Below are 25,901 nucleotides of genomic sequence, written 5' to 3' on the forward strand. Positions count from 1 at the left end.
GACATGTTTGCAATGGAGAAATCACATAAATGCTGCAAACATCTTGGACATATTTAATAGCAATGTGTCTGAATGGCTGCGACCCAGAGGTCACCAAATTAGATTTGTTGCCATGGTCAATGGCAGTAATATAGTCAAGGCCATTGCAGACAGCAGGTATTTCAGGGCCCTATGTTTGGTGCACTGCATTAACCTGTTTGTGCAAAACTTTCTCAAAAGAGAAGACATAAGCCCTCATTATGACATTGGCGGTAAATCCCACTTACCGCCATGCTGACTGACGCCAACTTACCGCCGCCGTGGAAGTTATCCGTTCGCCATATTATGACACACACACAATCCGTCAGTATTCAGCCACAGACACAAATCCGCCACACCAAAGGTCAGTGATAAACTGGCGGTATCAAAACCCACACCGTTAACGCCAACAGAACAACGCCCACCACATTAACACCCACAAATCACCACGGTGCACATTCAATGGTGGTAAACCATGGCGGTACAAACAGCTGCTCTCAAAATGGACACATAGAGATAAAACAACACCACCTTGGACAATTCAAACAACACATACCTGACACACATACACACACCACACCCACACACCCACACCACTATAAAACACCCACCCACATTACTCACAACCCTTTACCATTCCAAACCATTGCCAGCAGAGAGACATCAAGACCACAGACACACCAGAGCCACACGCTACTCACACCTATACACCGCTCACGCACCCCACATCACACACCCCAACACATTACCCAACACACCCTCACCTACACACCTCACACAGCACCCAAGGCACCACAAAGACACCCCCGTTTCACATAGGAGGGGCTAAGGGTCACGGTGGAGGAAATCATCATGGTAGAGCCACAGCTATTTGGAGCACATGTGTTGCAGATATCGATAGCTAGGAAGATGGAGGTATGGCGGAGAATCGTGGTCAGGGTAAACGCTGAAGGACAGCACCCAAGAACTAGGGATGAAATCAGGAAGAGGTGGAATGACCTATGGGGGAAGGTACGTTCCATTGCAGAAAGATACCAGCTCACTGTACAGAGGACTGACAGTGGACTCCCGCATCATCCCCCACAATTAACAGCATGGGAGGAGCAAGTCTTGGCAATTCTGCATCCTGAGGGCCTGGCCGGAGTAGGAGGAGGACTGGACTCTGGTAAGTCAACTCTCTTCTACTACTACCCCCCTACATGCATGCCATCACATACCCCCACCCACACTCCCATCACTATACTCCATCCCACACACCCCACCATCACATCTCACTCACCCCAATCCCAAGCCCTGCATGCTATACCAATGCATGGACACCCCTCAAAGCCCTGCATGGACACTCATCACTAAAGCATTCACAATATAGAGAACTAATCATTCCACCATACACCAACGTACACAAGTGAAAGCTGCCAGGGCAAATACAACCAAAGAGGCCAAGCCACAGATGCACAATTTATCAGAAACAGAAACCATAACACATCATTTACATCCCCACAGGTACCCCAGCCAATGTCACCGGAGAGGAGGTGCCAGCAATATCCAGTCCCCCAACAGAAGAGACCCACAGTGATGACAGCAACTCAGGTCTTCGGATCTGGATGACCTACCTGGCCCATCAGGGACCTCTGGACAGCCGGTTACCCAGGCCCAGTCACACACCACCACAGAGCCTCCCCAATCAGGAAATACCACCACAGCACCCACCCAGCGTACCCACACCTCCGTCCCCAGGACACGTCAATCAGCAGTGTGTCCACCTCTACAGAGACCCCAGGCCAAACCTCATACCCAAGACAACAAGGGACCTGGAGTCAGTGGCAGGGAGCACACCATTCAGGGGACAGAGACACAGGCCAACAGGGAAACTGGGAGGACTGCTGTGCACCAGGGGGAGGACAGGCCCAGGAAACCGACTCTCCAGGAGGCACTTGCAGAGATCCTGAGAGCTTATTAACGTTCCCAGGACACGATGGGCCAGATCCTGGACAATATGCAGGAGGAACAGTACCAGGGAATCAGGGAAGGCTTGCAGACCATTAACAACACCATCATCTCCATAACAGGGGTGCTGGCAGACATAGATGACCAACATTATGAGGGAGGCAGTCACACAACAATGGGCCCCTGCCACTAGTCAGATGTTTGAACAGCCTTCCACTTCTGCTGCCGCTAGTGGCCAGGAGGCCCCGCCACAGAACTCACAGGCCACCAGCACCCCTCCCCCTACAGAAGGAGAACCGCCCGCAAACATTCCCTGTGATCTAGACAGAAGCCAGAGACACTTGCCAAGACCCCACCAGGAAATTAGACTCTCCAGTTTGTCATCCTTGTGTCCCACTCAGTCACCCCGTCCACCTTGAACTGCCATTGCTCCCCTTCCTCTGTCCCCTTGGACAATGAACCTGTGCTACAAACAGACTGGAACAATACCCCAGACTTTCCTCCATCATCACCCCATCCCATTGCACTTGCCCCTCTATTTTTTAACACATCAATAAACACCCTTGGAAAAAAAAGACGTTTGGAGTATGTCATGTATATCAAATATGTATTAATTGAAACAGGTACAAACCTTGCCATTCAACTGTACAGAAAATGAGCATAGATTAATGACCTGTAGCTGGCTGCAGTGATCACACCAGGAGTATATGTGAGGTCACCAACATCTGCAAAATGAATTGCCAGAGGGAACAGTAAGTGGACATAGAAGTAGGAAATATCAGCATGCCAGTGCCACAGAAATTCAAACAAATATCATTTAAATGTGAAGTAACAGTGTCCTACCTGTGTGTAATTGAAAGTATTGTCTGATCATTGATGTTCTGTTGTCCTCGTCCTCATCCTCTACCTCCTCATCCTCACTGTCCACAGGGTCCACTGCTGGCACCCGGGCATTTCCAGCCTCTACCTCCTGCAGGAATGGAACATGGTGCCTGAGGGCCATCCAACATGCAGCATGCCACCACTATCTGGCAGACCTTCTTGGGTGAGTAGCACAGGGACCCACCTGTTAGATGGAGGCACCAGAATCTGGCCTTCAGAAGGCCAAAGGTCCTTTCAATTATCCTTCTGGTTCGCCCATGTGCCTCATTATAATGTTCTTCTGCCCTGGTCCTGGCATTCCTCACAGGGGTCAGCAGCCGTGAGAGGTTGGAGTAACCAGAGTCACCTGAAATATTGATGGACAACATTTAGCCACACACTATCCCATATGGCCCACTCGAGACCCATACACCAACATCTACTGGATGGAAACCAGGGCTCACCTAATAGCCACACCCTGTGCCTCTGTATTTGGCCCATCACATTTGACATGCTGCTGTTCCTCAGGACAAAGGCATAATGCACTGACCCAAGATACTTAGCATTGACATGGGCGATGTACTGGTCAGCCAAGCACACCATCTGTACATTCATTGAGTGGAAGCTCTTACGATTTCTGAACACCTGTTCATTCTGGTGGGGAGGGGAAATGCAATATGTGGTCCAATAATCGCCCCAATTATTTTGGTGAAATGCCCCATTGCATAGAACTTGGCCTTCACTGTGGCCAAATCTTCAACCTGGGGGAAAACAATATAGCTGCACGTGTTTAATCAGGGCAGACAACACTCTTGTCAGCACTATTGAGAACATTGGCTGTGACATTCCTGCTGCCAAGCCCACTATCGCGTGGAAAGAACCAGTTGCCAGGAAATGAAGCACTGATAGAACTTTCACAAGAGGGGGGATCCCAGTGGGGAGATGGATAGCAAATATCAGGTCAGGCTCCAATTGGGCACACAGCTCTGTGATTGTGGCCCTGTCAAGTCTCTAGGTGAGGATGATGTGCCTGTCCTCCAGTGTTGCCAAGTCCACCAGGGGTCTGTACACAGGGGTATGTCTCTATCTCCTATTCATCCACAGAAGTAGGAATCTATGTGGCTAAAGAGCAGGGAGCCGGTCACAAACTGAACAATGGAGCTACAACACAACTTTGCATGCTGTTAACTTGTAATGGGTCAGTGTGATTTGTCCTGTATGTCCTAATTTCACCAGTGACGCAGCAATTTTCCAGGGCCTGACCCCCCCCCCTGAAATGGGGTCCGCCTGTTCTGTGTGGAGGGACAGGTGGAAGTTCCGCTGACGTTGGGCGCCGTTGTGGGAGGTGGTCGGGAACCGCAGTGCAACTCCTCATTGGTTAACATTGGGCCCTATGGGTTACAGTGGCCAATGGTGATCTACGCCGGCGGTGATGGTATGCACCACCGTGGACGTGACCGCCATTTTCTATCTGATTCTTCACTTGCTACCTGATCTTCCACAGGAGAGGACCTACACTGTATGTGCTGCTGTGAACTGTGTCTGGAACCTACCATGGGAAAGGGCCCCAGCCTTCACTTCTGCAGAGTTGGAGAGACTGGTGGATGGGTCCTACCCAAGTACGGACTGCTGTATGGGCCCCTAGACCAACAGGTGAGTACACTATGAGCACAATGCATGTGGCATGAATGCATGGAGTGGTGTGTGAAGGCCTCGTGTAAGGGGGGTGGGTAGATGTCCTCTGGGCGGCGTTTAGGTTGTGTACTGGGCCATGTGTGTGCCAGTGATGATGGAAATGGGTATGGTGGGCCAAATGTGTAAAAGGCAGGACTGTTTGTGTAATACATTTTTCCTGTGTGTATTGCATCTGCAGGTCAGCGCCCATCAAAAGAAGGGTATACGGTGTGCCATCGACAAGGAGGTGCAGACCCTGGGGGTCTGTGGCAGGCAGAGCACCCACCTGAGATGCTGGGCATGGAAGGCTCAATCTGGTGGAGGAGCAGAGGCACCATCGATGGAGGGAGCTGCATCCCACAGGACCCAGGAGGCCGAGTCCACGGACGCTGAGGGCACCAGTGGGACGGAGGGCGAGGGGAGCACCACGGCAGAGACTGGAGGGGACAGTTCTGACACAGATACCTCCTCCGATGGAAGCTCCCTGGTGGTGGCGGACACATCTGTGACCACCCCAGCTACAGGTACAGCCGACACCCCCCTACCAGCACCACCCTCCCAGCAGCCCCTCAGCGAGTTGCCCGTGCCCGCTCACCCAGGAGTGTGGTCATCTCCTTCGCCCCAGGCACCTCAGGCCCTGTCCCGGTTAACCCTGCTGCCCTGAGTGAGGAGGCTATCAACCTCCTGCGATCCATCTCTGTAGGGCAGTCAACCATTGTCAATGGCTTCCAGGGTCTGGCAGCCCAGATGTAACACACTAATGCATTCCTGTAGGGCATTTACACTGAATTGGCAGCCCAACAGAGATCGATTCAGGCTCTGGCCTCCTCTCTGATGGCAGCCATTGTCCCTGTTTCTACCCTCCCCCCTCAGCTTCCACTGCCCAGTCTCTTCAACCTCAACCCATCCCATGCACACAGGCAGTCGATCATGCACACAAGACAACACACAAGAGTGGTACAGGCAAACATAAGCACCATACTTCATCCCACAGGCGCTCACACAAACACCATCCAGACGCAGACACACCAACATCCACTATTTCCACTGTCTCCCCCTCCTCCTCCTCCACCACCTCCCACCCAGTTCCGTCCCCACTCACACCTTCATGCACTACATCATCATCCACTACCAGCATCAACACCACACCAAGCAGAACACATACCTCACTGCCAGACACCTCCACAACAGCCATGCACACGTCCCTGTGTCCTCTCCCACTGTGTCTGGCCCCCCTCCTAAGGTACACAAACGCAAGCACTCAAACACTCAACAGCCATGCACCTCACAGTAACGTAGAGGCCATGCACCTGCACCCAAAAGCAGCAGACAGACACCTCCAACAACCACTCCCTCTTCCTCCACTCCCATTCCTTCTCCCTCTTCACACCACAATGTCCCTAAAAATCTTTCTTATCCACCATTGACCTCTTCCCTTCCCCTCCCCCCATCCTGCACATATGGGAAGGTAGGAAGAACCCAGCCAAGCACCTCCGTCATACAGTCCACGGGCCCAGTTGTCACCAAACCCACTAATGGTGGAAAAGGATCCAGCCCACATGTCTTGAAGGTGAAGGAGCCTGCACCAGGCAGGCTTAAGAGAAAGGAGCCTGCACCATCTGCAGGAAAGACCAAGGAGCCTGCACCAGCAGGCAAGAAGGGAAAGGTGCCTGCCCCAGCTGTCAGGAAGACAAAGTAGCCTGCACCAGTAGGCAAGAAGCAAAGGAGCCTGATCCACCTGCCAGGAAGACAAAGGAGCCTGCACAAGCAGCCAAGAAGGGAAAGGAGCCTGCCCCAGCTGCCAGGTTGAGCAAGGAGCCTGCACCAGCAGGCAGGAAGACCAAGGGGCCTGGGGCAGGAACTGTGACGGAGCCCCCACCCCCAACCATGGTTGTGCAGCCGTCCGAGGTTGCAGCGGAAGGGCAGGAGTCCCCCGGAGCAGCAGCACCACACTGACTAGCCGTCTGAGGTTGCAGGGGATGGGCAGGAGCCTATCCCCCCCAACAGCAGCACGACCAACACTGAGCAGCCATCCGAGGTTGCAGGTTATGTGCAGGAGCCTCCCCCTCCAGCAGGAGCACCAACATTTAGCAGCCGTTCGAGGTTGCCAGGGATGGGCAGGAGCCTCCCCTCTCCAGGAGCAGCACCATCACTGAGCAGCCATCTGAGGTTGCAGGGGATGGGCAGGAACCTCCCCCCACTAGAAGCAGATCCACCACCGAGCAGCCGTCACCGCTGGATGACAGTATGCAATCCTGCCTCCATGGGCTGCTGTGCGGCTTGACCCATACAAAGCCAGTGGGTATGACACCCACCTGAGAGACTGTGAACTTGCACTCCCCAGGATCAAGAGCACAGGGCAGGTTGCCCCTTCCAGATCCAGTGGGTAAGGCATCCACTTGCCCAACACTTCCCAGGATCAAGAACAGGGCACGGTGCCCCCTCCAGAACCAGTGGGTCAGACACCCACATGCCCAGCACTCCCCAGGATCAAGAGCACAGGGCAGGTTGCCCCCTCCAGAACTAGTGGGTAAGACACCCACTTGCCCAAGACTCCCCAGGATCAAGAACAGGGCACAATGCCCCCTCCAGAACCAGTGGGTAAAACACCCACATGCCCAACACTCCCCAGGATCAAGAACAGGGCACAATGCCCCCTCCAGAACCAGTGGGCAAGACACCCACATTAGAGACTGTGACCTTGCACTCCACGGGACCAAGCACAGGGCATGTTGCCCCCTCCAGTACCAGTGGTCTTGTAACATCTCCCGGTTGAGGTGCCCCCCGTCCCCCTGAGGTGCATGCCTATTTACCAGCTGATGCCCCTGCAGTGTTCCCTCCGTGTGAAGCAGGAGATATGTGTGGCCTTGGACTTTGGCCTGTGGCCATGTGGACTTCGCAAATAGTGGACTTGGCTGTGTCCCTTTTTCTGTGCATATGTATATATCTAATGTCTTGCCTAACTTATTTTTCATGCTGTGTTGATCTCATTACATTCACTTTTGCAAAATCGTTTTGTCCTTGCATTATTCATCCGAGTTAGGGGGTAAAATTGTTTTTGTAATGCAGCTGATTGTGTGTATGATGTGTGGGGGGGTGTTGTGCGTGTGTGTGTTACTCTCTTTTTCCTCCCCCCTCCCTTGTGTGCTAGGCAGCTGTACTCACCCTTTTCGTCTTTACTGGCATTGGTGTTTGTGGTGGAGCAGAACGTAGAAGATCATGGGGAAGACATGCAGTTCAGGCTCCATGGTGGCATGGTTGTTTCCTGTGTCTCCAATGTTAAGTCCTTTCCCCTCTGAGCTCAGTTTCCACCAGGCTTTTGATGTCGTTGGTTCCAGAGAAAAGGTGGTGGTTTTCTGGGTTATAATATGGTGGGCGGAACATTGACTTCCCCCTGGCTGTAGGCGGCTAACGCCATGGTGGCTGTTGTTTCCACCCTGGCGGTTGGTGTTGTACATTGGCTGTCTTTCGGAGATCTTTCTGCCATGGTCATAATTTGGCGGCAGTTACCGCCGGCCTGTTGGCGGTATTACCGCCGCTTTAACACCAACCACCAGGGTCACAATGAGGGCCATAGTCAGCAACATGCTGACCACCTGCAGACAAATCCAAATCATTTCAGCCATTCTTTTAAAGCTCAAAAGCAGTTGCAGATTAGTCATCATGCTAATAGATTAACAATTAAATCCCTGATGCAGGTGGTGCCAACACGTTGGAACTCAACCTATTATATGTTGCCACATCTATTTGAGCAGTATAGACAGATCAATGACTATGTCATTCTAAGAGGAGGGGTTGCATTTGGGAACGCTATGACTACGGATGCCGACAAATGGGCCCAGTCAAATGCCTGACACACATGGTGCTCACTTTTTTGAGGTTTTCACTTGGGAAGTTAGCAAGGAGGACAGTACAATGGACCACCCTATCCTGTTGATGTATCTGCTACAGGACCAGCTAGAGAAAGTATCTGAAAGATTCATACTTGGAGGTGTGAACAAAAACTTAGAAGCGCATGCCTTGGTTGAGAGCCTAAGCTATCACTTGAATTGTAAGGCAGGGCTGCAAAATTACATTATCAAATCCAAAGAGTACATCTGTGCAACTCTACTTGATCCATGCTACAAATAAATTCTTCCTACTTTTATCACTTTTTCAGAAGATGTTTCAAAATGAAAGAGGTGAATTGTTGTGCAAGCCGGAGCACTGGAAGAACAGCTGGAACTTAAAGACACACTCCATGGTTTTGGGGTTCCACCTTCAACTTTCAGAGAAGGCAGTCTTGTCTCACAGCAGCCAAAACCAGCAACAAGAACATCAGCACCAACAGCATCAGAAGTATCAGATCCAACCTCTGCATTGGCTTGGTTTCAAGTGGCAGATTTTAAGTCCAGTGCAGTGGCAAAGGCAAAAGAGGTGGAGCAAGTAGCAGCACCAATTACATTTCAGAAGATGTTTCAGGAGTATCTGGATGACCCAAAAGAGGAGTATGTGGACCAAAACCCACTGGTGTATTGGTGTGGGAATATGCGCCAAAGGCCATAGCTCAGCAGACTGGCAATAAAATATCTGGTTTGTCCTGTATCCAGCATGTCTGCTGAACATGTGTAGCTGGCACAGTTGTTACAGTGAGAAGGACCAGTCTCTCACCTCAAAACATAGAGAAACCATGGTCAAAATGCACAAGCATTTTATACCTGTCAAAGCCCAGCTCACCTGAGTCCTTGTTCAGTTCTGATGGAGGTTGAAGAGAATCCGACCCCACCCTGAAACTGCTTGTTCCAGCACACTAGTTTTTAAAACAGTGCACTAAGAACAGAAGCTCAAGGGAAGGGAGGAAGTGGATAAAATAAAAATAGAGAGACAAGACCGTTCTTGCGTTTCCACTGTTGAAGTGATGCACAAATCTGCGGCCCTTTCTGACTTCTGTAGAAACTGGTGCCTAATGAAACATAAACAAAGAACAGATGAGTACAACCTATTCCTAAATGGGTTCCTGACTATCCCTTTATTTATTAGAAATTCTCTTCTAAAAGCACCTCTTGGATCCTGGTCTCTAGTTTCCAGGTTTGGAATGTATTACTGCTTGGGGATGTGCTTTCTATTGCTGTAAAGCTTCTAAAACATTAAACAAATACCGTTATCAGAATTACCAATATCAAACATTCATCTTAATATAACTAAAGCCTAAACTCCCAATAGCAGACTCACTTTTCCCATATTTTCAGAATCTTTTATAAAACAAATACTGTACTTTTACATCAAAATACAGCATGTAATTTGTGCAAGTCCTTGATTTACTGTTTGCTTTGCTGTTAATGGTTTCCACTGTTGATTCTTAAAAGTTCTATAAAAAAACAATGTTTGCTTCACAAAGTTCCGCAAAGTATTCTTGTAACAAAGAGTTTGAATCACAATGTTCGGGGAAGGTATCTTGTTTCAAATTGTGTATACACGAATCCAGAAATTGTTGTCAAAGTTCTTTCAGGTAATAAAAAGTTTTGCACTTACTTGTTGCTGGCAAGAGATACTGATCAGTCTAACCTTGTCTCCTTTCTCTTTTGCAGGTTTCTTGTAGGAGAGAGGCTGAGGCAAGGAGGAACCGGAAACCGGAAGAAGGAAGAGCCAGCAGCTGCACCCATTGAAGCCAATGAAAGTCTGTAGAGAGCAGGAGTGCCAGTGCCGAGGGATCTGTTCTCAGGTAAGCGGGAGGTAGACGAGCACAAGCACTGGGTGAGGCTCGGGGGCTGCCTTTTATAGACAGGGCTGGGTGTGGTTCGAAGAGCTGGGTGTGGTTTGAAGGGCTGGGTGTAGTCCTCACATGCTGCACATGTTCTTGAAAGGTGTGCAGAGCTGGGTGTGGTTTGAAGAGCTGGGTGTGGTCCTCACATGCTGCACATGTTCTTGAAAGGTGTGCAGAGTTTCAGTTATTATGCAAATGAGTTGAATTAACACATGGCCTAGGTAGGAGTGTTTTAAGGAAGCCTTGGTAAAAGCAAGGCCCAATGTGTAAATAAAACAGCACATTAAACAACATACACAGAAGCCTAGGGGGGGGGGAAGGTGAGATAACAAGAAAGGCTTTCAATAGTAAGTTTAAAAGGGAGCTATTACAGAACCCACTAGTGCAGTGAGAGGGGACATGCTCTTTGCTGTGCACAAACCCTAACAATACCACCTGATTACACTGTTCCTGAAACACAACAGAAGGAGGTAGCAGCTGATTTTTCAGAATCAAGCGTGTTTGCTGACCAACGTCTAGGTGAATCACCTGAGTTTGGGGCAAACTCTACTTCCTGGACTGAATATGCCAGTGCCACCATAGAACTTATTTCTCATTGAACTTCTTTCTTTCCTTGTTTCTTTGCAAAACAAATAACAGGTGGAACATTGTTTGTGTTGGATTTATGCTTCCCTGCCATTTATAATAGTCACATATATGACCGGATTGGAGTTGGACCTGTGTGCAGTGAAGAGGCCCTACATTCTCTTCAGGACATTCGAGACAATGCCTGCCTCCCTCACAAGCCATTGTCTATCCTTTTTATATTTTTACATCATCTAGCCAGGCTGCCCCAGAAGATCATTGATTAAAAGACTGCCAGCACCCATGCCAAATTCCAATGTGTTGCTACCATCAAAGAGAATATTTCGTATCAACCCCTGTGCTTGGATTGGAAGAGATAACTAACTATTACGCCAAAGAGTGGTGATATATTAAGTGATTGTGAGTGATGATTGATAATGTATGTGGTGATTGACATTGAGGGAGGGAGATCAACAAATTGAAATTTGTAAGCTTGATTTCGATGCTTTGCAATGTTTGGGGGCTGATGGATGATATTTTTTTTTTTCCTGAAAGTGATTTGCCTCTCAAATGTAGCGAAATTTACCTGCAGGGTCCACTCCATTTTTCTGTCTCCTCATAGATCAGACCAGTCACTTTAGTTACAAAACACAAATCTACACAAAATACTCCTATTCTCTTTCTCCATTTGTCCTTCAACAGCTGTACACTGTATAGGTCTACCTTGTTCACTTTGGGACTGGGAAGAAGTTACTCAGAAACAGAAGAAGGAGGGAGATGGAATGACTCAGGGCGGGAATGCCTCAACAGCTAGAAGGAGAAAGTTATTGACTTCAAAGAGAAACCATGATGATGGTGAAAATTCTGAGGCCTAGTACTCACTCAGCTCTGTGGAGAGAGGTACATTGATTTGGGAAATACTGCTGAATGTATGTTTGCTGTATTGCTGAGTCAAATGTGAAAATCCTCTTTATGCTGTTGCTCTGCCTCTGAGTCTTCTTGGTACGCTCCTGACTCCTTATGAAGCTTACCTTGCTTCTGTTTGTCCTTCTCTTTACTCTGTAATACAGTTACAGTTCTTCAATACGTAGGTCGTCTCCTAGCCCTACCATGCATGAACAAAACTTGGTAAAAGCTCAACACTCCAGCTTACCTTCCAGATAGGTTCATCCAGGCACCCAAGAGTGACAGGCATAACAAGAGGAATGGAAATGCCCCACCCAATTTCGAAATACAGTATCATTTTCCTTTCAACAATAATACTTTTTAGAACTGGGTGGATTAACTTCAATCCTCCATAATTTGTATTTTTCAAACCTAGAAGACATAACATTTAGAGAGATACTATCTGGGGTCTCTCTGGGGCAGAAGGACTGGTTGCAATGCATTTAACTGAACTGTGTCATACTTGTCCCTTCATCGTTTCCTTTCACAACAGATTGAATATGATGTGTTGCTCAATACCCCAATTAATTTTGTTATGGCTTCTTTTGTTTAGTGTTTGTCTTTGTCATTGTTTTCCCAAATCCCCTTTCCTATCCATTCATCGAGCCCCTAACCCTCTTCCCCCGGGCTGTGTGATTTATTGAGGTGTGACAATTTTAAACCATAAATGCATCACATATTTGCTGGGATGGATGTGGTGAAAGCGCACCAACTCACTGTATGACCTTTGATTACCTGAGCAATATTCCACACCGGCCCCATCAATATCATCAATAGGGCCTTGTTATGTGTAATCGTTTAACCTTGTCCAACTACTCCTGGCTCAGAGCCCACTTCTCCTGATTCAAGGATCTAATTTCCTAAGTTTAATTTTTAAATACTAGCTCCCCATTGCTCAGAAAAAATTGGTATTGCTAGTTTTTATTATCATATCAAATCGTCTTTGTTGTGTGTCAAATACTATCATTGTGGTAGTCGGGTCCCAGTCTTCCAAAAGTTATAATATATGACCCACTAACGATCTATTTTATTTAAATCTCATTGACAGCGATGGATAATCCTTTGTGGCACCTTGTGCCTTCTCTGCTAGTGCACTAGACTGCTACTGCTACTACCACCTCCTTAAGATGCCATCTTGGGAAAACCACTGCAGTAAGAAGACTGAGGTACTATCAGCCCTTGCTTCATCTGTTGAGGTAGGAGAAGAACTATGGATTAAAGTGAACTTGTCTAGTTAGTAATTAGCTTCAACTGAAGAAGATGCTGTTTATGTGTAGCTAGGTTTTTGAAGGCAAAATAGGGAATGCCAATCATCCCCTAGTGGTTAATATAGGTACAGAGGGCAGTGGAGCAAGGGTATAAGTAAATGACATACACCTTTTTTAGCAGATTTTAAAAACTGTCTACGCTTAAAGACAGCAGTTCAAATAAAAAAACAAAATAAACATTTGAGGCATGAATCAAGTTAAATAAATTATCTCCTTTTATTTTTACAAATAGAATACCGACCCATTCCACCTACAACAGGCCCACCCCTCTCACTAAACAAATGGCCCTATCCCCAAAAGTCAAAAGTCTGCAACAAAGGTCCACAACAAAAGTCTAAAGTACAAATCCTGGTCCCAACTCCCTTGCCACCCTCTCCACCCACAGCAAGTCCCTCCCATCAAAACAAAAAATTAGAAAAAGGGCTCAGAAGAGGGCACTGTTGATTTGGGTCTGGAGCTGGTCCAGGGTCCGCTCAATCCTATCCTACTTGCTCTTCACCCGCCTCTCCAGGGGCTCCAGCTGCTTCAGGATGGGCTGCAGCAATTTACTCTATGTGTAAGCTTGGGAGGGGATGCAGCAGTTCCTGACAGCTGGCAGCGGTGCCAGGGTGGAATGGCCAGGAGGCTGGGGCAGGTTGCTGAACTGGGACTAGGGTGAGAGGCAGCTTGTATTTCCACCACTTCATCCTCCAGGACTACCAGCCGCAGATATTTGGCCTGGGTGGTCGCCAGTTTCTGCCACCGGAGACAGGCTGCTATCTCCTGCCAGGTGGTGGGTGCTAGTGGACCAGAACGAGTAGCTATTTTGAGAAAAGCAAGAAGAACAAAGACAAATTGTAAACCATGCTCTGTGCAAACACACATTTAAAATTAAGTAGTGGGTGGCACAGTAGCAGTACATTGCTGGTCCCATAGGGCCATTGGAATTTGTGATTATGATTAGGAGAGTCACAGGGCCAATTTTATTTTTACCTCAACACGTGCCTCAAATAAAAAGCACTGACTGTCTGACAGAAAAGAATGAAGGCAGAATAACACCACACTGAAAGAACAGAAATTTGTTTTTTTTCCTTTTAAAGGCTTTTCTAGTAACTAAACAGATATTTTGAAAAATAAAACTAAGTTACCTTTCATTTACGAGTAAGGCATTGTAGTGAACCAAGGGGCAATAACAACACAGGATTCGGTCGTCAAGCAGGTAAGTGTTGTTTATTGGGTATTAATTGGGATTGTGCCTGTGGTGTTGTTTTTGCTCTTTGCTCTTCTGGTCTTTGTCTGATGTTGCTACGCAGGTCCCTGGACCTTATACTTCTCCTTGGTTCCCTCCGTCTCTTAGGTCTCCCGGGAAGTGCATGTGGAGAGAAGCAGAAAGATATCGGTAAGTGGTTTGTTCCACTCGTTGTGTTTCTCCCTTATCTATCTGTTTCTTGCTTTCACTCTTCTTATTGCTTTTCTTTCTTTCCTGATCTCTATCCTTTCTTATATCCTGTGTTTTCCTGGTCTGTTTGCCTTCTCTTTTCTTTCCCTTCCTGCCGGCGGCTTTTCCTTATTCTTCTCCTGTCTTCCTCTTTCTTCCTATTCCCATGCTTCTGTGGCCCTGTTGTCTGGTGATGTATGCTCTCCTTCGTTTATGACTTATGGCTTTGTTACTGCATTATCTCATAAATGCTTTTTCCCGGAAAATGCCCCTCCCCCCCCCACCAGTGATAGCAGACAGTAATTTCCTAGTGCTCGCCTTCTTCTTTTTTTTCCCTTCCTTTTTTCACCCTCCGCCCACAACCCCTTGTTTGTCCGTATCCACCCCTCCCATCCTCCCTTCCCTCAATACTGTATTTCCACACACCTGGATATGCCACGCTTCTCCAGAAGCGTGGCAGGATTCTGCGCTCCGCCTTCCTGGGTCGCCGCAGTACTCAGACCTCCGTCTGCTGCTTCGTCGTCCTCTTCTCCCCGGTTGGGGAGAAACCACTCTCCCGACACCAAGTTCCTCTGGTCTTGATCAGCCTCCTCGTCTTCCCCTCGTTCCCTTTTGTCGCCGTCTCGTTCATCCTCGTCCCTGTTCCTTTCCGCTTCATCCTCTTTTCCGCCTTCCTCTGCCAACGCCGACCTTCTTATCCCTCCTCCTTCCCGCGTCGCTCCTGAAGCATGCTGCTCATTGGTAGTAGCCCCGTGGTGTTCCTGTACACCACGGGCAGTGGCAGCACAAGTCGTTTTGTGTGCGGGCAGGTTCCAGCCAGCCCGTCACAGGCATTATGCATGATGGAGTACAAGTTGTTGCACTGCTAAATTAAGAGAGGCATGGTGGCCACCGCTTGGAGTACTTTGCTACTGCTGCAGCTGGGGCAGCTGTAGTTGACAATTATCCATCTTTAATTCCAATGGCCTGCTCCTTCTCCAAATGCCTTTCACTTTCTACCCTGACTCCAAAGAGACAGATGAATAATAAATAAGATACTACCTCACACACGTCATGTATAAAATGTGGCTATTATTATCCTGTCTGCTGTGAGTAGATGGTGGGGAAAATGATGCACTGCACTATAGGGGAAGAAACGGCTATATAGATTACATCTGGCACATTCATCAAAGAGTGTCCCTTATGCCAAACTTTAAATCGGATCAGGCACTTAGGTCCTCATTATGACATAAGCGGTAAATGCTGACCGCCAAATTATGACCGTAGCCGGAATTCCGCCATAAAGATGGCTGAATTCTGGCTACAGTCATGCCGGCAGACGGCGGCAGCACCACGCCAGTAGACTGCCGCCGACCGTATCATGATCCATGATACGGCCTGGTGGTGTTCTGCTGGTGGATGCTGCTGCTGGCATCAGCACTGCGTTCCGTCACCTGCCAGAGGACCCTCTGCAAGCAGTTAAGTCGGGTGCTCTGACAGGGGAGGTGGGTGGAGGGTGTGTGTGTGTGTATGTTTTTGTGTGCATGCATGCAGGTGTGGTGCATTTGGAATGTGTGTGTGCATGAATGGATGTGAGTGTGCATGTATGTTGTGATGTGTGAATGCGTGTGTGCTTGTATGTATTTCAGTGTGTGTAGGTGTATGTGTGCTTGGATGTATGCATGCCTGGGAGAATGCAGGTATGCATGTGTGAATGCGTGTGTATGTCTGTGCGTGTAGGTGTGTGTATGTCGGGGTATCGGAAGCAGGAGGGTGGGGGAGACCCCTATCAGTGCCAGGAAAGAATTCCATGGTTTTTGTGGCAGTAAAAAAGCCACGGAAACCATGGCGGTTTCATATTACCGTGGGCGGCCTAGTGACAGCCGCGGGCTGGAGACTGTAGTCTCCGGCACGGCGGTCGTTACCGCTGTGGTGGTCGGTGTGGTACATTGGCGGCTTGGTTTTTGCCAAACTGCCAATGTCATTATATGGATGTATGTACCGCCAGCCTGTTGGCGGTACTACCGCCACTATAACACTGACCGCCGGGGTCAAAATGACCCACATAGCCTCACTTTTCTCACTGGCCTCGCCCACCACCACAAAATATTTCCAACAAATTAATTTGCTGGGCAGTAAGGAAAGGAAACTTGACTTATTCTACTGAAGGGTAAGGTAGAGGGATTAGGCCGGTAGGTTGAGCTTTTGATATATTATAGAGGGGTGTCACTGATCATCAATTCATTGTGTGCCTAAGCTTTGGTTTATTCAGTCACTGTAATTGACAAAAGTCTAAAGAGGAAAATCTGAACAGGATTAAAATAAATCTGTTATGGTAAACCATGAAAAATATTTTGAAAATACTTTACATGGCCATCGAAATGTGCCACATGCAAAGAATAGATTGTTCAATATCATGGTAACCTGGGACAAAAGAACTTAGCAAAGAAGAACAGAGCAAAGTACCAAAAGGTGACTGAGTGGGCAAAGGGAAACACCTTGTGTGTTAGGTTTGCAATGCATTGAAAACTTTGTAAACCCCGCATTAACTGAGGCAGGCAAAGCTTTGATAACCGTAAAACAAAGTAAGTGAAGTAGATGAGCAGCAATGCCCTTCTCTAGAATAGCTCCCTTGTGTAGTCATCCAAGAAATCATTGAATCATTCTCTCATTCTTCCTACCATATTGACCCATAGCCACCATGATTTAAGCTTTACTTTCTCTCATCCAGACTTTTACCAAACGTTCCAGTTCATTATCCATGCATTCAGTATCAACCCTTTCTTTCAATCATCCTTGCACCCATTGATCCATTTACCCAATACTCACCCACACATCCTTTCACCTATCTATGCATCATTTCCTGCCACTCATTTCACCCATCCTTTCTTTTAACTTTCCGTTCATTCCCGTTTCCATCAAGCATCATTTTTAGTGCTCATTATTTGAGCTTTTGCTGAGTTGCAGATAGAAGCAGCCATAACTCAACTACAGTTGTAGCTGGTAAAGCGGGGGGTTAACGATCTTGAGTCACAACAATGCCCTGGTAGCCAATGTGTCTAATAGTAATTGTCAATAAGGCAAGCAATATGACTTACTAGCAGTCGTCCCTGCGTTGCTTCTACCCTACCAACTGACACACCTCCTGCAGCGGTACTTGAGCCGGCAGCATTGGTAGTCGGTTTGGCTAGAAAAAAACATTATACATTTTTTAGAACCCAGATATGCCTCCCTTTAATTTTTTCACTCAAATATATGTAATTGCAATAGATCACTACAGTTTGGCAAGCAGCACTGCAGTAACTTCTATCAAAAATGTCACTCTGGGCATTTTGTTTGTTCACAATGTAAGAAAACCTAGGTAGTCAAGCCAACCAAAAAACTATTCATAATGGAGGGGTAGATCTAAAGCCTATGATGATGATGACTCTGAATCATTGAAGCACAATGAAGGGTGGAATAATAATGGTTAATGAAAGCTATATGGTGTTGGTTGGCAAATGCAATGGGACCTCATACTTTCCAGCCATAGTGCACTGTCATGGGAACTGCTGGTATCCTATATAAATTAATTAAACAGCAGAAGATTAGGGGTAGGGGGTTGTCCGTGACCATGGCCACTGTCTCATTAACTATTGGCTCATGAGCAACAAAACAAAGACTTTTCATCAAACATAAATGGTGAATATTATTTATTATACTAACTTATTTAGACCTGCAATCTTTACATTAGACAGTAGAATACCAAAAATATGTTCTTAGTCTTACACTATCACAAGATATATAAGCGAGAGGGAAAGATTACCAACAAAGCAGAAGAAATCTATAGACTAGTACAGAAAGGAAAAAGTCAGCTACCCAAAAAAACATGAAATAAGGAAAACAAAGATGTTACACTTTTGAGTTAATGCAGGGTCATCCCGAATCTTTTTGCCTCCTGCCTCCTATTTTTTCTGACCTGTTGCTGTTGGCTTTTGGTCTCTGAGCACTTTACCCCTGCTAACTAGTGCTAAAGTGCATATGCTCTCTGTGTAAATTGTATTGTTGATTGGTTTATCCATGATTGGCATATTTGATTTACTAGTAAGTCTCTAGTAAAGTGCACTAGAGGTCCAGGGCCTGTAAATCAAAAGCTACTAGTGGGCCTGCAGCACTAGTTGTGCCACCCACATAAGTAGCTCTGTAATCATGTCTCAGACCAGCCACTGCAGTGTCTGTGTGCATAGTTTTAACTGTAAATTCGACTTGACAAGTGTACCCACTTGCCAGGTCTAAACCTTCCCTTATCTTACATGTAAGGCACCCCTAAGGTAGGCCCTAGGTAGCCCCAAGGGCAGGGTGCAGTGTATGGTTAAGGTAGGACATATAGTAATGTTTCTTATATGTCCTGACTGTGAAATATTGCTAAATTCTTTTTTCACTGTTGCAAGGCTTGTCCCTCTCATAGGTTAATATGGGGGCTACCTTTACATCTGATTAAAGTGTAAATTCCCTTTGGGGGCGGATGTACATCTGGAGTTTGGGGTCTCTGAGCTCACAAATTAAAAATAATTTTTTTAGTAAAGTTGATTGTAAGATTGCGTGTTTGAAAATGCCACTTTTAGAAAGCGAGCATTTTCTTGCTCATACAATTTCTGTGACTGCCTGTTTGTGGATTCCCTGTCTGGGTCAGTTTGACAGTTGGGCTGGTTGCACCTCACACTAGACAGTAACACAAAGGGAGCTGGCGTGTGGTCTGCATTTCCTGATGAGCCATCTTTGCTAGGAAGGAGGGGAGGAGTGGTCACTCACACCTGAAAGGTTTGTGCCTTCCCTCACACAATGCAGTCTCCAGCCCCCGGTGAGTATCTGAGGCCTGGCCTGGGCAGGGCAGGATTTCGCATTCAAGAGAGACTTTGCTTTGAAGTAGGCCTTCTTCAAAGGAGAAATTGGGTATAAGAAGGGCACCCAAAACCACAGACTTTAGAACACTTCTGGAACCTCTGCCTGGAGAAGAGCTGAGGAAGAAAAGATGTCCTGCCTGTGACTGTGCTTTGTGGAGCTATCCTGCAATTACTGCTTTTGCCAGATTAAGAGGGCAAAGACTGGACTTTGTGTGCCTTCCATCTTGTGAAGATCTCCAAGGGCTCGATTTAGAGCTTGCCTCCTGTTGTTTGAAGTCTCAGGGACAGCAAAGACTTCTCTCTGCCAGCACCTGGAGTCTCTGGAGAGATGCCCATCCAGTTCCTGGGGCCCTGAAAGGAGAAGCTGGAAGCCTAAGAGGAAGAAATCCACGCACTGAAAGTCGTGCGGGGAAAAGATCGATGTGACTCCGATCTGCAGCTGAAAAATTGACGTGCTGCCGGCTTTGCGGCTGAAAATCGACGCTCACCTGCAATGCGACCCGAAGATCAATGCACGGAGCTGGAGAAATTACGTGCAGCATCGCTGATGGAGGCTGGTGAGATCTCAACCCGCGCTGCATAGTTTTCAGATCATCGTGTGGCTGGATTTCTGACGCAAACACCGCTGGGCGCGTAAAAACAATGCAAGGCCTGCCCGGACCCAAGAGTGCTGACCGGATTGATGCATCGCTCTCCTGCGGAGAGAAGAAACAACGTGCCCCGACCAGACAAAAGGAAAAACGATGCAAGGTCTCCCTCATGAGTGAAATCGACGCAGCGCAAGCCCTTTTTGATGCACACTTGCCCGTGCTGGGTTATTTTTGATGCATCCAAGGTACATTTTCACGCTAACAGTGTTAGTGTGTGTTTAAAACTACATGAAGACTCTTTTTACTTTTTAATTGATAACTTGACTTGTGTATTGTGGAGTTTTGTCGTTTTGGTCTTGTTTTGTTTAGATAAATACTTCCTATTTTTCTAAACCTGTGTTGTGTCATTTTCTAGTGATTTCATCAAGTTACTGTGTGTGTTGGTAAACATACTTTACACCTAGCACTCTGAAGTTAAGCATACTGCTCATGCCAAGCTACCAAGTGGGTAAGCAGGGGTTAGCTGAGGATGATTCCCTTTTACCCTGACTAGAGTGAGGGTCCTTGCTTGGACAAGGGGTAACCTGACTGCCAACCAAAGAACCCATTTCTAACAGAAGATAATGCAGGGATAACAGGAATGAAACACAATTTGGAAAGGGAAGTTGTTAAAAAGGAGACATTCCATATGCCTGTCATTGCCAGGTATAGAAGTGATTTAAGGGGATATAAGGACTGCGGGGAGATTCAGAGTCAAACAAGAGTTTATAAGAAGATTGCTTTCAATCTCACAGTTGGTTGCTACTTTTATAGCACATGAAAAATGTGGGCTGGAGTATATTTCGGACAAGTTGGCCCTTTGCCCTCCTAGTCAGATGGGTCAAACTCTGGTCAAGAACTGAATTAGAGTTGAATGAGGCCATTATTATAAGATATTGTTTTGCCTTGGATAAAGACATACAATCCCATTGTTGTACTATATTAAAGTCTCTCTAGAAAAATAAGGGTGTGCACCTCTTTTTGGGGAACCCGATAGTATCAAGAAAAAAGATTTGGCCTGGATTGAAAAGCAATTTATGGCAAGAGCTAAAATCAAGAGAGACGAAAGGAAACTTCAAAAATCCACAATTAGGACATACATGCTTTTAAAAACAGATTTCACTATGGAGCCCTACCTGTTTGTGGTGACATCTCCCCATCTCTGCTTTCTTTTAAGGTGTTTTAGATGAAGTTTTTACATTGGCTTTGAGCAGAACCTCAGGGCTACCATTATGTGGAAAATCACAGTCATGCTCTTGTGACAACTTTTTGCCCCAGGAGACATCTCATTTTATTTTTTCTGTGATCATTACAGTAATCTGAGACAGCGTTATATTTTATCATTACTCAGAGGGAAAGCATTTTGTTAGGTAAAACCCGCCCTGATTTACAAAGAACTTGAACATTGGGTCAAGGAGAACAGTGAGGATGGCTAGTGACTAGATATTGTTTAGACTGTTTACTTTTTTTTACCCTTTGTACATAAACTGGTTCCCCTGACACTTCCTGGCGTGTTTTATCTATTTTTTCCACCCCCTCCAAGTTCCCTTGCCCAATCTGCCATAACAAATTATTTGATTTCCTTTCTCCTTATCCAATGACAGTTTTTGATTTAGCGTGTTTACTACAATATTTATTTATTTATAAATCTCTCTCTCTCTCTCTCTCTATATATATATATATATATATATATATATATATATATATATATATAATATATATATATATTTGTATACATATATATGTATATATATTTATTTATATGTATATATATGTGTGTGTGTGTATATATATGTGTGTGTATATCTATCTATATATGTAGATATATTTTATATATATATATATATATATATATATATATAATCTCTGTCTTGTGTTTTTCATTATATATGCTGGATTCAATTTATGGAAGTCTACATCAGCAGCTATGCTCTCAACATGATACCTTGGTACACAGCTGGTCCTACAAATCTACATGTCTTACTATACACATTTATCGTCAAATGTATGGCATACAATCAGAGTAACTAATTGACCATCATCAACTTTACTCAACTCAGTAATGGAATGTGAAAAATATATTTTTATTTACAAATATTTGTAGTATATACATTTGCAGTGATCATGGGTGATCTTTCCTGCGACTACGCATAAGTGGTGGTGGTGCATGTCTCTGTGAGTAAGTGCATTTACTGTGTTGGTGCTGATGTGTGGGTGGGTGTAGTGCATCTGCCTGTACAGTTGGTGGGTGTGACGGTACAGGGGGTGAGGGTGCCTGTACAGTTGGTGGTTGTGCCTGCACAGGGGGTAAGGGTGCCTATGCAAGTGGGACAAGTGCCTGTACAGGTGGTGAGGGTGTATGTACAGTTGGTAGGTGTGTCTTTACAGGTGGTAAAGGTATACGTCTACAGGTGAGGGAGGTGCATGTACAAGGGTTTACAGTAACTGTACAGATGACGGAGGCGCCCATACAGGGGGTGAGGATGCCTGTTTAGGTGGGGGATGAGACTCAGAAGGGGGGCAAATGCCTGTTCAGGGGAGTGGGCGGGGGTGGTGCATTTAGTTATGTTGGGTCCCCTCCATGTGTTGACCGTGAGGAAGAGTTTGAAACAGTTCTAACATGCCCTTCATCATAATTACGACCGAGGAATGGTGTCTTACACTCTGTTCCTTACAGATTGCTGTAAAGTAATTTTGCCTCCTTTACAAGTCTTGGCAAGATGTATCAATCTGTACAAGACACGGGACTCTCTGTCAATCATCAGAGGGATTTCCAGTAGGGAGTCTTAAATGTCAGACAGGGTAGCCCCTAAGGCACAAATATCCTGACTTATATCAGCATGCTGTTGGAAAAACTCATCCTCCTACTGGCCACATTGACTAACTGCCAGCGTCCCCTACATGAGGTGACCTCTGATATGACCGTTGAGTCCACTAGCAAGAGGAGGGGTGGCACATGGGAGGCTGTGGGGAGGAAATTGGTGTCTGCTCCTCACCAGTTGTGTTAGGTCCCTAAGATGCTTGAGAGAAGGCCAGGGTTGCACTGTCATTGGGCAAGTGTGTAGGAGAAGCAACATGTCTACCTTGGATGTAAGGAGTGTGAGGATTAGGTGGGAAGCACAATGCTGGCTAGACCTCATGTAGGGTTCAGTGTTTTGCCCAGTGGACAAACAATGCTCTCCTGATAATCCAGGTACTTTTCTGTGACCAGCACAACATCATCTTCTTCATCCCCATCTTCTTCCTCCTCATCCTCCACTTCTTGAGCATTGCTGGTCGCTGACAATGCTGCTTGGAGGAGGATCTGATTCTCTCCTTCGATTGCCCGCCACCTTCTGCTGGTGGATTGTCCAGTTTCATCAAGCAGCTTATTGTCCTCAGCACCTAAAAGACAGAGGCTGCAACATGCTAAGCATTGTGAAATTGCATATCATGTGCTACAACAGTAAGGTCTGTCACTCTTTGCATCTATCTGATGTTCCATATGTCACCTGGTTTGTACAAACACACATGACAGCTCACACTAGCAGTGGGGTGTTCTGTGCAGGTGTGCAATGCAATATCAAACTCACCAGCTCCAGCCATAGTTTCCCCAAATCCGTGGGTGATGTATTATGGATGACTAAGGATGACCCGAGCAGCTGTAATGTACGATACATATTGCTATACATGGGATGATGTGAATCATTTACATGTATATATCAGAGGTATAGACTTTCAACCCATTTGTGGCTAAATATAAGCAGTTTGATACATACTATTTATATTTCAAATAAAAGTAGAGTACTCCTTTCATGAGCCAACATGTTATGAAGTAGTATACTTTTATGAGCCACATCTGAGCATATGAAGATAAGTGATAACAGGGGTATTAGACTCACATCACATACTGCTGACATATCATCCACTATTTAAGAATATGAGCCTTTAGTACAATAATTTTGAAGTGCACTTACCATGGTCTACCATCTGATCAGTGTGTGGTGCCTGCCCATTTGTCACAACAGTAGGTGGATCAGAGATCACTGAAGTAGATGTATTCTGGCTCGCAGGACTCAAAGTGATGAGTGTATTAAGTTAGCATTCTAGTTGATTCATGTAATGAACAACATATCATAGTTCAGTTCACATATTTGAGGCTATCTGTGGATTCTGTGTAAAAACAATCTACTAAATGAGACTCTCTTCTGGCCATATTGACAAAGCAGTTTGGGCTGGACATATGGGTTGATGTGCCCCATGACGTTTCCTTCCTGCAAGTTCCGGGACCTCTGCCCCAGTGGGTGAATCTGTTCTGGTTATATGTGGCAATAATAAGAAGAAGTCAACAGACAATACATACACATAAGGATAACGCACATCTTTTCTCATATTTCCTCAATTGCATTTGCTGCTCAAATGTGATAGTTACACCATCAGCCACATTTTCTAGGGGCAAATTCCAGTGTAAAATTAGATCACCAGCAGTGATGGGCCACTGTTTGTGAATGAGGAATTGGAAGTCAACATTTCCATCACAAAGGATTCTGGGACTTGTAGTGCAATAGGCAAAATGAGACACAATAAGACAAATTGAGATTCGGAAGTTAACATTTCAATCACAAAGGCTTCTGGGACTTGCAGTGCGATAGGCAAAATGAGACACAATGAGACAAATTTGAGATTTAGAAGTTAACATTTCTATCACAAAGGAGTTTGGGACTTGTAATACAATAGACAAAATGAGATGCAGTGAGACTAAATCACACTGAATATTTGCAGAAACATTAAGTTGCTTACCTCTATCATTTTGTTTCATTGTTTAAATCATCACATATTATCTGGTACCACATTAGGGTCATCATTAACAGGCAGTTGATGCAGCAGGAGATGGTTCATGATGGAGAAAACATCCTTCTCAAGTGGGGGAGATGGAGGCGGGTTCCAGTTTGTCCCTCAGGGAGAGCTTTGGCAACCCCTATCCTGTTGAACTTCTCCTTCACCTCCTCCTCTGATCCTGCCACTTCATTTTGATGTCTATGATGGACTGAACATCCTCTGTCAATGCACTGACTGCAGTAGCCAACTGCTGCCATATGGTTGCCTTCTGTGTTGCACTGCTGAGGTATGGAGGAAGATCATGAATTTCCTTGTAGTTTCTCACTACAAACGATTCAGTCAAATGTAGCATTGTGATATCAAGACAGGGAGCTGTGCAGGTAGGTGAAGTGAGAGTGTGGAAAAACCAGGGGCATATTTATACTTGTTTTGTGCTAGATTTGCGTCATTTTTTTACGCAAATTCGGTGCAAAACTAACTCCGTATTTATACTTTGGCACTAGACCCATCTAGCGCCAAAGTTATGGAGTTAAAGTCATTTTTTGGACATGGAAACCTACCTTGTGCCAATGAGATGAAAGGTAGGCGTTCCCGTGCAAAAATGACTCTATGGGGGGGAGGAGGGGTCAAATAATGGTACAATGCTTGCTTTGCACCATTATTTAATGCCTGGGTCAGGGCAGGCATTAGGGGACCTGTGGGACTATTTCTATGGTGGAACACCATGGAATAAGCCCATAGGTGCCCTCCCCTGACCCCAGGGACACCCCCACCCACACCAGAGGGACAGCGGAGGATGGGGGTCCCCATCCCAGGTAAGTATAGGTGAGTACAGAAAAGTATTTTATTTTTATTTTTTAAGTGCCATTGGGGGCCCTGGAATGGGTCCTCCCACAGGGCACTGGGTGCAATGGCCATGCCCAGGGGACCCTGGTCCACTGTGCTGGCCATAGGGTGGTGGGCATGACTCCTGTCTTTTCTAAGACAGGAGTCATGTGGTATGGATGGTTTTGCATCAGAAAATGATGCTAGGCTGATTAGAGTCATTTTTTTACTCTAACCTGCCTAACGTCATTTTTTGGTGCAAATTCCTCGTCTCCCATATCGCTAACCCCACCCGGCTAACGTCATTTTTTTTAATGCTAGCCTACCCTT

The sequence above is a fragment of the Pleurodeles waltl genome, chromosome 7, assembly GCF_031143425.1.
Source record: "Pleurodeles waltl isolate 20211129_DDA chromosome 7, aPleWal1.hap1.20221129, whole genome shotgun sequence".
NCBI classification, from domain to species: domain Eukaryota; kingdom Metazoa; phylum Chordata; class Amphibia; order Caudata; family Salamandridae; genus Pleurodeles; species Pleurodeles waltl.